Source organism: Tachypleus tridentatus, chromosome 9 (genome assembly GCF_004210375.1).
Source record: "Tachypleus tridentatus isolate NWPU-2018 chromosome 9, ASM421037v1, whole genome shotgun sequence".
In the NCBI taxonomy this organism is placed as follows: Eukaryota; Metazoa; Arthropoda; class Merostomata; order Xiphosura; family Limulidae; genus Tachypleus; species Tachypleus tridentatus.
Window position 1 is genome coordinate 34,752,829 of NC_134833.1, and position 15,067 is coordinate 34,767,895.

At 35.2% G+C, this 15,067-nt stretch overlaps 1 protein-coding gene across 12 annotated transcripts in view; it reads left to right on the forward strand.

Annotated features, from left to right (window-relative positions):
* The window catches only part of LOC143225043 (uncharacterized), a 134,844-nt gene that overhangs the window by 34,086 nt on the left and 85,691 nt on the right, over window positions 1–15,067 (forward strand). The gene's annotated exons all lie outside the window — the stretch shown is intronic.

Sequence of the window (15,067 nt, forward strand, 5' to 3'; positions counted from 1 at the left end):
TATATATTCTTTATATATTCTTCACTATCACACAGCTTATGATTTGTAAACAGTTATGCAAGCAAACTTAAGATAAAGTGTTGCTTCTGAAAATAAGTAAATCTAGCTATCTGAAGCATAACACTCATATTAAACTTAAAGGGAAACAGTTTTGTACATCTAATGTGCAGTTCATAAACCTTAAAATTCCCAAAGATGTTAGTTTTCAAAATACGCTTTTCTAAAATTTTTATGCTTGCGTTTAACAACCTCAGAAACACAAGTCACACACACTAAATATTGAACATAAATGATGCCAGTATTGATTTTAGTCTCATATGTTGTACGTAGAAAATTTGTAATTTTTACCTTATTTTTGTCATTTAACTGCAATAATTGTTGTAACATGCAAAGATAAAATCATTGTATAAGATTAACAGTAACATTTTAAATATTCAAGTAACAGAACATTGTTTAAAATCAACAATGCTGTTTTGAATTTTTAATTAAAGTTACTCATGCTCAAAATGAATAGTGTTATTTTCAGTTGTCAAGTAACAGCATACTTACTTAAGGTCAATAGGGCTGTTTTAAATAATAAAACATAGTACACTTTCTTGGCATCAACAGTACTCTTTTTAATAAGCAAGAGATGTGATACTCATTAAAGATCAACTGCATTAGTAATTAGGAGAGTATTTGACCACTCAGAGAATGATGCCTCAGCGGGACATTGCTGAGTGAGGGGAGATCAAAAGATACTGTCTAAGGGTACATAACAATGATTTCATATACCATCACCTGGGGTTATGCAACTCTTACTTAGTATGCTAACACCTGAGGGTTACATATCTTACACAATATCCTGACAGCTGAGGGTTTCAAAAGTGTTCTGTAACAGGCACCAAATGACAATGACATCCGAGCAGTGGAAGCAGAGGATGTGGCCATCTGCAGGAGGGGATAACTCTTCAATACCAGAGGGATTGTTACCATAGGTAAATTATGTTACTAAGGTTTACAGCCAGATATTGTTACTAATTTTTTTACAGTTAGATGTTGTTACTATAAGTGGAATGTGTTATTAAGGTTTACAGGCATGACCAAAGTTCTGCAGACAGATGGTGTTACTAAAAAATTATGTGGCTGTTACTATACCACAGAGAGGGTTGCTGAGGTTTTATAAATAGATAGTGTTAATAGGCATATAGAATAACATTTTAACTTTGCATTGCTAGGCTGCCATGGTAATCACATCACACCATGTTCCAACATGTCTTCAATGTCTAGATCAACTTATACATTCTACAAGTAAAACTTAATTTAAATTAATGAAACAAATATTATAACACTGTTACGTGTGTCAGTTTTTACAACACATACTATCAATCATTTGAACAAGATAGATGTTGTAGCCAATAAATTACTGTGTATATTTTTTACAATTATCTATTACTTTATGTATAAAACACTTCACCAAATCATTAGTTTCAAAGTTTTGCTTCTATATTTAACATACATTTGTGCTGTTTCTAGACCTGAATAATGTTACTAGCACATTTAATGTAGTGGTTACTGTTCTCACTTCTGTATTTAACATACATTTGTGCTGTTTCTAGAGCTGAATAGTGTTACCAGCACATTTAATGTAGTGCTTACTGTTCTCACTTCTAAATTTAACATATATTTGTGCTGTTTCTAGACCTGAATAGTGTAACTGGCACATTTACTGTAGTGGTTACTGTTCTCACTTTTATATTTAACATACATTTGTGCTGTTTCTAGAGCTGAGTAGTGTTACTAGCACATTTAATGTTGTGCTTACTGTTCTCACTTCTGTATTTAACATACATTTGTGCTGTTTCTAGAGCTGAGTAGTGTTACTAGCACATTAAATGTGGTGGTTACTGTTCCCACTTTTATATTTAACATACATTTGTGCTGTTTCTAGAGCTGAGTAGTGTTACTAGCACATTTAATGTGGTGGTTACTGTTCTCACTTCTATATTTAGCATACATTTGTGCTGTTTCTAGAGCTGAATAGTGTTACTAGGACATTAAATGTAGTGGATACTGTTCTCACTTTTATATTTAACATACATTTGTGCTGTTTCTAGAGCTGAGTAGTGTTACTAGCACATTAAATGTAGTGGATACTGTTCTCACTTTTATATTTAACATACATTTGTGCTGTTTCTAGAGCTGAATAGTGTTACTGGCACATTTAACGTAGTGGTTACTGTTCTCACTTCAATATTTAACATACATTTGTGCTGTTTCTAGACCTGAATAGTGTTACTAGCACATTAAATGTAGTGGTTACTGTTCTCACTTTTATATTTAACATACATTTGTGCTGTTTCTAGAGCTGAATAGTGTTACTAGCACATTAAATGTAGTGGTTACTGTTCTCACTTTTATATTTAACATACATTTGTGCTGTTTCTAGAGCTGAGTAGTGTTACTAGCACATTTAATGTTGTGCTTACTGTTCTCACTTCTATATTTAACATACATTTGTGCTGTTTCTAGAGCTGAATAGTGTTACTAGCACATTAAATGTAGTGCATTACTGTTCTCACTTTTATATTTAACATACATTTGTGCTGTTTCTAGAGCTAAATAGTGTTACTAGCACATTTAATGTAATGCTTACTGTTCTCACTTCGATATTTAACATACATTTGTGCTGTTTCTAGAGCTGAGTAGTGTTACTAGCACATTAAATGTAGTGGTTATTGTTCTCACTTTTATATTTAACATACATTTGTGCTGTTTCTAGAGCTGAGTAGTGTTACTAGCACATTAAATGTAGTGGTTACTGTTCTCACTTTTATATTTAACATACATTTGTGCTGTTTCTAGAGCTGAGTAGTGTTACTAGCACATTAAATGTGGTGGTTACTGTTCTCACTTTTATATTTAACATACATTTGTGCTGTTTCTAGAGCTGAATAGTGTTACTAGCACATTAAATGTAGTGGTTACTGTTCTCACTTTTATATTTAACATACATTTGTGCTGTTTCTAGAGCTGAATAGTGTTACTAGCACATTAAATGTAGTGGTTACTGTTCTCACTTCAATATTTAACATACATTTGTGCTGTTTCTAGAGCTGAATAGTGTTACTAGCACATTTAACGTAGTGGTTACTGTTCTCACTTCAGATTTAACATACATTTGTGCTGTTTCTAGAGCTGAATAGTGTTACTAGCACATTAAATGTAGTGGTTACTGTTCTCACTTTTATATTTAACATACATTTGTGCTGTTTCTAGAGCTGAATAGTGTTACTAGCACATTAAATGTAGTGGTTACTGTTCTCACTTTTATATTTAACATACATTTGTGCTGTTTCTAGAGCTGAATAGTGTTACTAGCACATTAAATGTAGTGGTTACTGTTCTCACTTTTATATTTAACATACATTTGTGCTGTTTCTAGAGCTGAATAGTGTTACCAGCACATTAAATGTAGTGCTTACTGTTCTCACTTTTATATTTAACATACATTTGTGCTGTTTCTAGACCTGAATAGTGTTAGTAGCACATTAAATGTAGTGCTTACTGTTCTCACTTTTATATTTAACATACATTTGTGCTGTTTCTAGACCTGAATAGTGTTAGTAGCACATTAAATGTAGTGCTTACTGTTCTCACTTCTATATTTAACATACATTTTGTATTTCCTGACTTTAACATTTTTATAACAACCATTTATTCATCCTTAAAAAGAAACATATTTCCGTATTTAACTTTATAAGTCATTATAGTTTAAATGATTATAGAAAATCTTACCTACTGTATGTATTAAGTGGATGATAACATATAACAGTTCTTTCTATTTTTAGCAAAAGTTCTTTAACATAACCATTTAGCTATAAGTGAATACGTCCCCGAGTGGCACAACGGCATGTCTGCGGACTCCCACTGGTAGGAAACGTGTTTCGATACTCGTGGTCGGCAGAGCACATGATAGCCTATTGTGTAGCATAGTGCTTAATTTCGAGCAAACAAGTGAAAATAAGAAATTAATAGCTTACTCTTTAACCAATCATCATAAAAACTATTTAAAACACCAACATTTACCACACACTTGAAGTGCTATAGAATTAAAATTCACAAAGCTTTACAGTTTTAATGTTCAGATATAACTCAACCTTTCTCCCTTTTATTATCAAAACGTCTGTAACCATTCATACACATATTATTTTAGTTTCTATCTATAAGTCACTAACATCATGGAGATCATTCTGACTCATTATAACGCGTTCAGCCCAACACCAATAAGTAACTTTAAAACAGCTCAGCTGGCATTTGAAATAAAAGACATCGAGATGTGTTTACATTATTCTGAAAGAGTTTTAACTCAAATTATTCGTACTTAGAATAATAGAGGTTTTTCACATTTATTTTTTCCTGTGTATAACGCATTTACTATTTATCTTTACAAAATAATACTTTGAAATAAAAACGAAACGTTGCAACAAAGGTTTATTATACTGTCCAATGAAGTATGTATTTGTTAACAAATCAGAAATTCTCTTACACTGTAACAAACATTGAATCGCATGGGTATACTTAGTTTTATATTAACGACAATGTACAATCAATGTACTTTACAACACTCGGTAAAAAGGTGGGACTGTGTCACTTGGCTTAGAGTAATTTTTTGCACAATGAAAGATCGATTCAGTTTTCTTTAATGTTTACTTAGACTTGTAATATATATTATACATGAGATTTCTTTATGCACTCGAAGGGTAACAGCTCAGATAGTTCAGTCTACATTATAATTATTATTCCAAATACCAATATTATAATGTTTCAAAACTTGCACATTTTGAGAAACCTCATTTTAAGTGTCGTTATACTGGGTGTTCAAAAATGATTTACCCCATTATAAGTCTTTATAAATTCTCTATTATATAAGCTATCTTAAAACGGTTTGAGGCAATTAATAACATAACATAATAAATTGTTAATTTAATTTGGTAAACTACCACAGCTCAGTCAATAATTCAGTAATATCTAAACGAGCCCCATTGGTAACACGCATAACATCAAAGTAGATTATTTCTTTCCAAGCATTAAGAAGCATGTTCTGCGAAATAAAGGGAAAACATTATTGAGTTGTGTTATTAATTACTACAAACTGTTCTGAGACAGCTCCTGTAATAACGAATTTATAAAGGCCTATAATGGAGTGAATAGTTTATGGACATCCTGTATAACCAAACGACATTTTTAAATACTGTATGTTGTGATAATTGATACCCGCATGACAAAGCCAGTTTTGGGTTTACCAAGTCTATTTAACAGTATATACTGAATTTTTCTCTCAGTGAACAAAGTGATACAAACACTAAAGTACATTCAATATTTGATGAACATTTCAGTTGTATACATTTTTATTCAATTAGATTCCATAAACTGGTCATTAATGTTTTAATCATAGGGATGAAAGTAAAATCACAAATTCTAAATAAGATTGATGACATACGAAAACATTTATTTAAAAATTTCAACACGAACATTTTTGATTAAACAAAGATTAACACAATTAAGCTTATAAAGTCTTATCAATGAAACTTTGTGAGATACAGTAGAGAAAGATGAACTTCATCCAAGATTTATCAAAATTATTTGAAAGATTTCCGGAACAAGCAAAAGATGTGAAAGTTCTTGACAAAATGCCCCCCGCTAGTGTAGCGGTAAATATACGGATTTGCAACGCTAAAATCAGGGGTTTGATTCCCCTCGGTGAGCTTAGCAGATAGCTCCATGTGGCTTTGCTATAAGAAAACACACACACACACTCTTGACAAAAAAATTCATTTTATTGCTTCTTATGATAAAATACCATAAAAGACATCTGACAGAAAGAGTGATAAGAAAGAAACTTATTGGTTAGCACTATCAAATTCTTTTACGTCAAATGACAGCAATCTCTAGAAACTTATTGGTTAGCACTATCAAATACTATAACGCCAAATGACAGCAATCTCTAGAAACTTATTGGTTAGCAATATCAAATACTATAACGCCAAATGACAGCAATCGCTAGAAACTTATTGGTTAGCACTATCAAATACTATAACGCCAAATGACAGCAATCTCTAGAAGCTTATTGGTTAGCAATATCAAATACTATAACGCCAAATGACAGCAATCGCTAGAAACTTATTGGTTAGCACTATCAAATACTATATTCTATTCTAGGATTGTTGATCTCCGTATGTCTCTAGAACGATTTTTCAAACATAAATTCATTGTTAAAGTTACTTTATATTAATAACATCACTCATGTTTTAATTTCTCTATATTGGTACTATTTCCTGTACACAGCATCACTCATGTTTTAATTTATCTATATTTCCTGTATATTACGTCACATTTTCCCACCACTTTTGGCAATATTTTTATTTTAATCTTATTTGTTATTCATAATTTTATCTTTATAAAGACTGGCTAACATTGTTGTAAATATTATCACACTTTAAGTCTTTTACATACTGTACATTCATCTTTGGCGCAAACTAAACTTGATACTTTAGATTATGATTGGCTAGTTCTCCAAGACAATTCAGCTTAAACACCTGGTTTACATGACGTTGACATCCTTGACTATATATGTCACCACACTTGTTACCCACACCCCTTATTACGAACCTTCATAGTCCGGCATGGCGAAGCGCTTGAGGCACTCGACTCATAATCCGAGGGTCGTAGGTTCGAATCTCCGTCACACCAAACATACTCGCCCTTTCAGCCGTGGGGACGTTATAATATACGATCAATCCCACTATTCGTTGATAAAAAATGTAGACCAAGAGTTGGCGGTGGGTGGCGATGACTAGCTGCCTTCCCTCTAGTCTTAAACTATATTCAAAAGAAACCAAACAAAAAACACGTTTATAAAACAAGCCCACATCACATCTTAACCACGAGCGGGACGAAGAAGAATTGCTTAACATTCAAACGCTTTTGATTATTAATTATTTCTACTGAATGTTTTTAATGTTTTCAGTTACAGTTGTTATTTCAGAATCTGAATCATTATCACAACAAACTGTATTACACAATGTTTTCAGTTACAGAATCTGTATCATCATCATAATAAACTGTATTACACAATGTTTTCAGTTGCAGAATCTGTATCATCATCATGATAAACTGTATTACACAATGTTTTCAGTTACAGAATCTGTATCATCATAATAATAAACTGTGTTACACAATGTTTTCAGTTACAGTATCTATATCATCATCATAATAAACTGTATTACACAATATTTTCAGTTACATAATCTGTATCATCATAATAGTAAACTGTATTACACAATATTTTCAGTTACATAGTCTGTGTCATTATATTATTAAACTGTATTATACAATATTTTCAATTATGGAATCTGTATCTTCATCATAATAAACTGTATTACACAATGTTTTCAGTTACAGAATCGATATCATCATCATAATAAACTGTATTACACAATATTTTCAGTTACAGAATCTGTATCATCATGATAATAAACTGTATTACACAATATTTTCAGTTACAGAATCTGTATCATCATAATGATAAACTGTATTACACAATATTTTCAGTTACAGAATCTGTATCATCATAATGATAAACTGTATTACACAATATTTTCAGTTACAGAATCTGCATCATCATGATAATAAATTGTATTACATAACGTTTTGAGTTACAAAATCTGTATCATCATCATAGGAAATTGTATTACACCATGTTTTCGAACATATTTTGCTATTGACTGTTGTTTTTGAATATCTCCTGTGATAGATGGGAATTTGAAATGTGTCTTGAAACCAAAATAAACGTTATTCTTTAATATTTTGAAATATATCTCATAAGTAATTATTATTTTGATATGTCTTTTGCTATCAACTGATATTTTGTTTGCTTTTGAACTTCGCATGAAGCTACACGAGGGCTATCTGCGCTAACTGTTCCTAATTTAGCAGTGTAAGACAAGAAGGAACCACCACCAGCTCTTGGGCTAATCTTTTACCAACAAATAGTGTAGTTGACCGTCATGTTATAATGCCCCCACGGCTGAAAGGGTGAGCATGTTTGGTGTGACGGAGATTCGAACCCACGATCCTCGGATTATGAGTCGAGTGCCTTAACTACTTGGTCATGCCGTGATAGTTTGTGATGACTCTTCTTATCAACATAAACGATTTTACTTGAAACCTTATTAGTCATTTTATAATTAGGTGACATTTTGAAATATCTCTTGATATAAACTGACACTTTGACATGATTTTAGTTATTAACTCATTAATACTCAGAAATGACCTTTAGTTATTGTTAAGATCTTAAAGAAGTCGGATAGTTGAAACACAATACGATTGTATTTATATTTAAGTGCCATAAAATAAAAATTAAAATTTAAGAACAAATAATTTTTGATAATTTGCTCCGCCCCGGCCATGCAAGCTCCCAAAGTTAGTAAGTGACGTCACTCAAGGTGAACAAGACCAGTCGTGTTCGATTTCCCCTCTATGTGTAGAAAACTGTGGGTTTGTTTATGTGAAAATGATGCGGTTTTTTTTTTTTTCTTTTCTGAAAACATTTCATTTGACAGACATCGTGAATACAGTTGTTTGTTGTTGTCGTTGTGTTTGAATTAAGCACAAAGCTACACATTTGTACAGGGCTGACGAGAGTTTTTCCGGTCCCTGGTTTAACCATAATATGTTAACTATAAAATACAACTTTTGGAACTTTTTTTCGTGCCCACATTTTTAATGCACTATGAAAAGTCAATTTGACGAGATATTGTACGGATCCTCTAATGATACCAGGCCCTGGGGTAATCTCCCTTATCGTTGGTCCTGTATTAGTGGATAAATAACAGATTTTTCTCTGTGTTGTTTTTGGGTGTGGTAACATTCTCAAGGAAAATAAAGTATATTTACGCGAGTTTCCACCAAAGTTAGACAGAAAACAGTACATTGCCTGGACAAAATTCTTATCAAGAACTCGTGTTAAATAGAGTTTGCTGAAAGTTCCATGTATGCAATTAACAATTTTTGGTATCAGGCTTCGAAAATACCCTACAATTTGATACGGGATATGGAAAAAAAAAAAACGAAAACTGGCGCTAAAACTTATTACAAAACAAAATCATCTAATATTTTACAATGCTTTGTGTTCTACGTCATATGTAAGAAGGACTAATGCCATAAAAATAAAAGGTATGACATGATATTTTAGAACATATATTGCTATAGTACCAATATGTATCCAAAGCTCGAGGGAGATTCACCAAGCAGAACGAGCAGCAATCATACTTACTCTGATGACACGTCACACACTTATTCACGGATCAGTAACATAGATGATAGTCTGTTATGACGAGAAACCCACTTGAAGAAAAATGTATTCAGATTAACCAGAAGATGACCTAAGAAGGTCGAAACGGTTCTGTACTTTATTTTAATTAGTGTTCTAATATCTATACCAGCTGTCTTGATATTACAGAGATGCTGATCGTGTCCGATCAGCTTTTCGAAAACGTTAAGCTCGCAGGGCAGGCTTAGGTTTTAGCTGATACTTTAAATCCAATATATAATTATTAGCAACAATTTAGATTTTATAAACACAGCAGTAGGTCTACTAAAACAAAATTTTTAAAGACATTTCACTTTCAGCTGTTATTTATAGCCTCCTCCCAAATGAGGGACCGTGGACAAACAATTAGTTGTTCTTTTAATTTATTTTTCATGTTTATAACATTTTTATGTAATTTTTTGAGGATATCAATATGAAACATAAAATATGATAGGTTTACAATATCGAGATACACTACATGGCCAAAAGTATGTGGAACCCCCTTCTAATTAGTGGATTTTTCTATGGTAGCCACACCCATTGCTAACAGGTGCATAAAATCAAGCATACAGCCATTAAAGCTCCATAGACAAACATTGGCAGTACTGAAGAGCTCAGTGACATTCAACGTGGCACTGTCATAGAATGCCACCTTTCCAACAATTCAGTTCGTCAAATTTCTGCCCTGAAAGTGCTATCCTGGTCAACTGCAAGTGCTATTATTGTGAAGTGGAAATGTCTAGGAGCAATATCAGCTCAGCCACGAAGCGGTAGGCCAGACAAGCAGCACTTTCGCCCACATAAGGTGATTACTGATTTCGTACGGTATAGTAGATTGCTTCTGTATGAATCAATTGCAAGTCAATACGTCATATTTAGCTGATACTTAAAAATTACTTTTTCTGTAAACACATATTTGGAAAGTACTTCTTCCCTTGCTTCCATGGACCGCATGTTTTTGCTCTTCTCCCTGTAAAAGTGGAGTACCGCTGCAGTACCGTTCAACGTGTAACAGCGTAGCACTGTTCCTATAGCTTAAATATCAAATAAGGGAGATGTGCGTAGTTGTCGCCGTATAACATTTTGAAACCATGAGAGTAAATAATTGGAAATGTGAGAATAGGTAATTGATTAGCATAAAATAAACGTTTGTGAATTGATGTAACAGTTACTAGAACACATCGTGAGATTCATAAGTTTCAGCATTTGTACACATTGTAAGTTAAGGTTGTAATTACTTCATATCTTATCCTGATCTAAAGTTATGCAGAATTACTAGCGACTTGAATGAAAAGATAAACTACTACATTTTTTTTACATATTTTAAACGCTACTGTAATTTCGCGAGAATGGTTGAAAATGTTTTTGATTATTGTTTATAGAAAACAATTTATAAAAGCTTGCAATGTTTATCGTGGGAGGTTGATAACTATACTCGTACAAAGTAAGGCGGTGGTTTGATTTTGTGTAACTACAGTGTCAATAAGACTGTTGGCGTGTTTTGATGATGGTAAATTTGCTATTGACTTGAACAGATTGTTAATTTAGTAAGGTTGAAATAACTTTTATGATATAAAATTACACTAAAGATGGTGTTTACTGCAAGGAATGGACGTCATGGTAACTGAAATAGAATAAGAATTGTTATTAAATTGATAGAGGCTCAAAGAGGAAGCACTCGTACTATTGCGATATATGAAAAATGATATAGTCGTTGGCAAACACTTCGTTATTTTGTAACGTTCGTCAGTGTTTACAAGAGAATGTGCAAGTTGTTGAAACCGGTTTTATTATATCAATAGCTATATGGCGTTTTAAATAAAACAAGTTAGATGACATAGTCAAGTGGAGCCAAAATTAAACTGTAGGTAGTATTAAGAAGAAACGTTTGTATTAATACGATGTCAAAATATTAGAAGGTACAAAGTTGTAAAGGACTTCCTGTAGCAGAATGGTAATGATCATAACCCGCCAGGAAGGCTAACAGATAAGTATGAAAACCACCGTCAGTCACCTGAAGTTGGTCTTTCAGTTCTGGTTCTGAATTATGTGTCATTATGGTCAGTATCAGAAAGTAAAGTGAGAACCTGAAGTTGGCCTTTCCAGTCCTGGTGTTAAGTTATTTAATGTTCTGGCTATTTTCCAATGTCAAATTGAACAAGAGAGATTGAGACTCTGAAAAGGGACCACAATTAAAAAGGTGTAATAAATAAATACCAAACACTTAAATGAGATTAAAAAGATTAATGGCCATTAAAAAACTAAAAACTTTATCAAGGTGGACAGTGTCACCATCACTAATAACACTGTCCAATGTTACAGACAAACCTTGGGACAGAACATGTTTAAAATAGTGCCGTCGTTGAGAGTCGTAACGATGCCAAGAAAGTAAAATGTGGCTTATAGTGATTTGAGTGTCACACAAACTACACACTGGTGCATTAGTTCCTGGCAAATGAGTTTTAACAATAAGTTAAAAAACTGTGACCAATGTGTAGTCTAGTTAGAACAACTTCCTCCTTCCGAACCTTACGGAAGCTAGATTGGCCAAAGCCCAAAAAAGGGTTTTATGTGAAAAAGCCTGTTGTCGTGTTGCTCACTCCAAGTGGACTGCCAGCTAGCATGGAGCCGAGCCTTAAACACAAGACCATAGTCCATGTACAGAATAGGCACAGTGGTGATAGTGCTGGAGCAGATAAATTTAGCTGCCGTGTCTGCAAGCTCGTTCCCGCGAATACCAACATGGCCTGATGTCCAGAAAAACCGGATAGAAATAGCAGTTAATGAGAAATGGGCCAGTCAGTTTTGAATGTCAATTAGAACAGGGTGTGAGCCAACGTGTAGCGATTCCAGGGCCAGTATAGAACTAAGTGAGTCAGTATAAATAGTGCAGTTGGAGTACTGCTCAGCTTCAATATCATCCAGGGCAAGAGATATGGCATACAGTTAAGCAGTGAACACAGAAGCTGTAGAGGGGATTCTGCACGCAACCACCAAACCGCAGTAAACCATAGCAGAACCCACTGAATTACCTGATTTTGAACCATTTGTATAAATGGGAACGGAATGATCGTTTGAAAGGTATTCATTAAATAAAAGACGGTACTTCCAATCTGGAGTATCTGCCTTTTTCAGATGACTGAAAGAAAGGTCACATTTGGGGGCTGTAATAAGCCATGGTGGGATGGGCTGACCTGTGGAATCTGCAATGTTATCCAAGGACAGACCCAATTCATCCAATTGCGCCTGGATGCGAAGGCCAAACAGAACAATGGCAGATCGTCTGTTCTGAAAAAGTATGGCCCATGAGGAAGGAAAACACATTCCTAGGTGGGATGCTTTGGTAAGGAATGAAGTTTCGAAGAATATAGTAAAGATAGTTGTAAACAGCAAAGGTGCAAAGAAGGTTCGTGAGATTCTATGTATCAGCTGTGAACTGGAGAGGTGCAGAAAGCCCCATTGCAGAGTCAAAGTCCTTGGTAATGAATGGGGTCCAGCATCTCTGCCGAGGGTCTGGCAGAGCCATAGACCATTGATCCATAGTCGAGTTTTGATCGAAAAAAAGCACGATATATCTTTAACATAGAACATCGATCTGCTCCCCAACTGGTAGTAGAGAGGACACGGAGGATGTTCAGTGCTCTTGTGCATTTGATCCCGTAGCTGCTTTAAGTGTGGTATAAAGGTCAGCTTACGGTCAAAGATAAGCCCCAAAAACTTGGTCTCAGGGATTACTGGCAGCAAAACTTCTCAGATACAGGGTTCAGAATCAGGGTGAATACCCCATTGGCAGCAAAAGTGCATGCAAACGGTTTTAGAGAGAGAGAGAGAAATTAAAGCCGTTCGCCTCAGTCCACTTCAGTACACGATTGAGGGCAGTTTGTAGTTACCGCTCAATATATCTCATGTTCGACGACTGACATGAGATGTGAAAGTCGTCGACATACATCCCATTCGCAATAGTGAGAGAGAGTTGTTCAGTGATGGCATTTATCTTTATACTGAAAAGTGTGACACTCAAAACACAGCCCTGAGGGACTTCAAGTTCCTGTACAAAAGAACGGGAAAGTTTTGAACCCACACGAACTTGGAATCTCCTGTTCATTAAAAATTTTTTAATAAACATGGGTAAATGGACACGTAACCCATATGTATGGAGGCCTCGCAAAACGCCATACCTCCTTGTTGTGTCATAAGCCTTCTCAATGTCAAAGAATATTGACACAAGATGTTGGCATTTGAAAAAGGCTTCTCTGATTGATATTTCAAGTCGAATTAGGTGGTCTGTGGTTGAGTGCTGTCGTCGGAACCGACACTGAGTGGGCGAGAGGAGGTTGTTTGATTCGAGGAACCAAACAAGACGAGCATTAACCATCTTTTCTAAGGTCTTACAGAGACAGCTCGTCAAAGCAATTGGACAGTAGTTTGAAGGAATCTTGGGATCTTTTTCTGGCTTAGTGAAAGGTAAAATAATAGCCTTGCGCCAGGCATCAGGAAAAACATTCTCGTGCCAGATCCGGTTAGAGATAATAATAAGGACATCAAGAGAAGCAGGAGATAGATGGTGCAGCATGTCATAGTGTACATCATCAGATCCAACAGATGTACTGCAGACCGATGAAGGGCCATTTTCAGTTCCACCAAGGGACAATTATAGTCAAAGAGACAGTTCAAAAGGAAAGATGTGAACGCTCTGCCCGAGTCTTGATGGCCAAGGTGGAGGAACAAGCAGAAGTGCTAGATACCCAGCAAAAGCTTTCACCTAGAGTATCAGCGATGCTCCGGACATCAGCCACCCTCTGACCATCAGAGAGTAAGATGGAGAGGGGGCAGAACTGTAGTGCCCACTGACCTTTCGAATCCTGTCCCACATGACCTTGGGACTGGTGGTAGAAGATATGCTAGTTGTGAACTTAATCCAAGATTCCTTCTGGCTTTGACGTCTTACTCACCTAGCATGTGCACGGGCCCGTTAGAATGCGACGAAATTTGAAATTGAGGGATATCTACGAAAAGTATCCCAGGCCCGTTTTTGAGCCTTCCGTGCTAAGTGGCAAGCAGGATTCCACCATGGACGAGGATATCGTGGAAAACGTATCAAGGTGGCCATTTTTAATGATTGGTAGGCGAAGTGGCTAAAGAACCCTTCTGTTTACAACCACGTCTTTTTCCTTACTGTCCTTAGTCGTAGGAGGTCTATCAACCTCCATGGATCCTGCTCTGGGTCGATTGGGCAGGTCTTTGTTGTTGGAAAGGGATTCCAGTGACTGAGGACGCGAACAAATAATTGTTTTGCCTCTTGGGGTGGGAGAAAAAGATGTATCAGAAGAAATGCCTTATTTGAAACTGAAGGATGTGAATCTTGAGGTTTATTGGAATGTATGGGAGGAACAGAGATAGGTGTGGAAATCGATTCATCAACCTTTTAAACCATGGAGGTCAAAAACCTTTTCATTTGTTTTGAAGACAATTTCTTGGAGGCACAGAGAGATCTGTCTGCACTCCCACTGTAGTTGTGGAATGAAGTGCAGCAGCATATATCCGAGGTGGAGTGATGGGCAGCAATTTCCGAGCCTCAGGATAACTAATGTTATGTACTGTTTTCAAACGCTGCACCTCTTTTTCCTCCAACCATTTTGGGCAAGAACGGAAGTAGGAAGAGTGAGAACCATTGCAGTTGACACAATGTGGATCTGTGTGACACTCATAGGCATC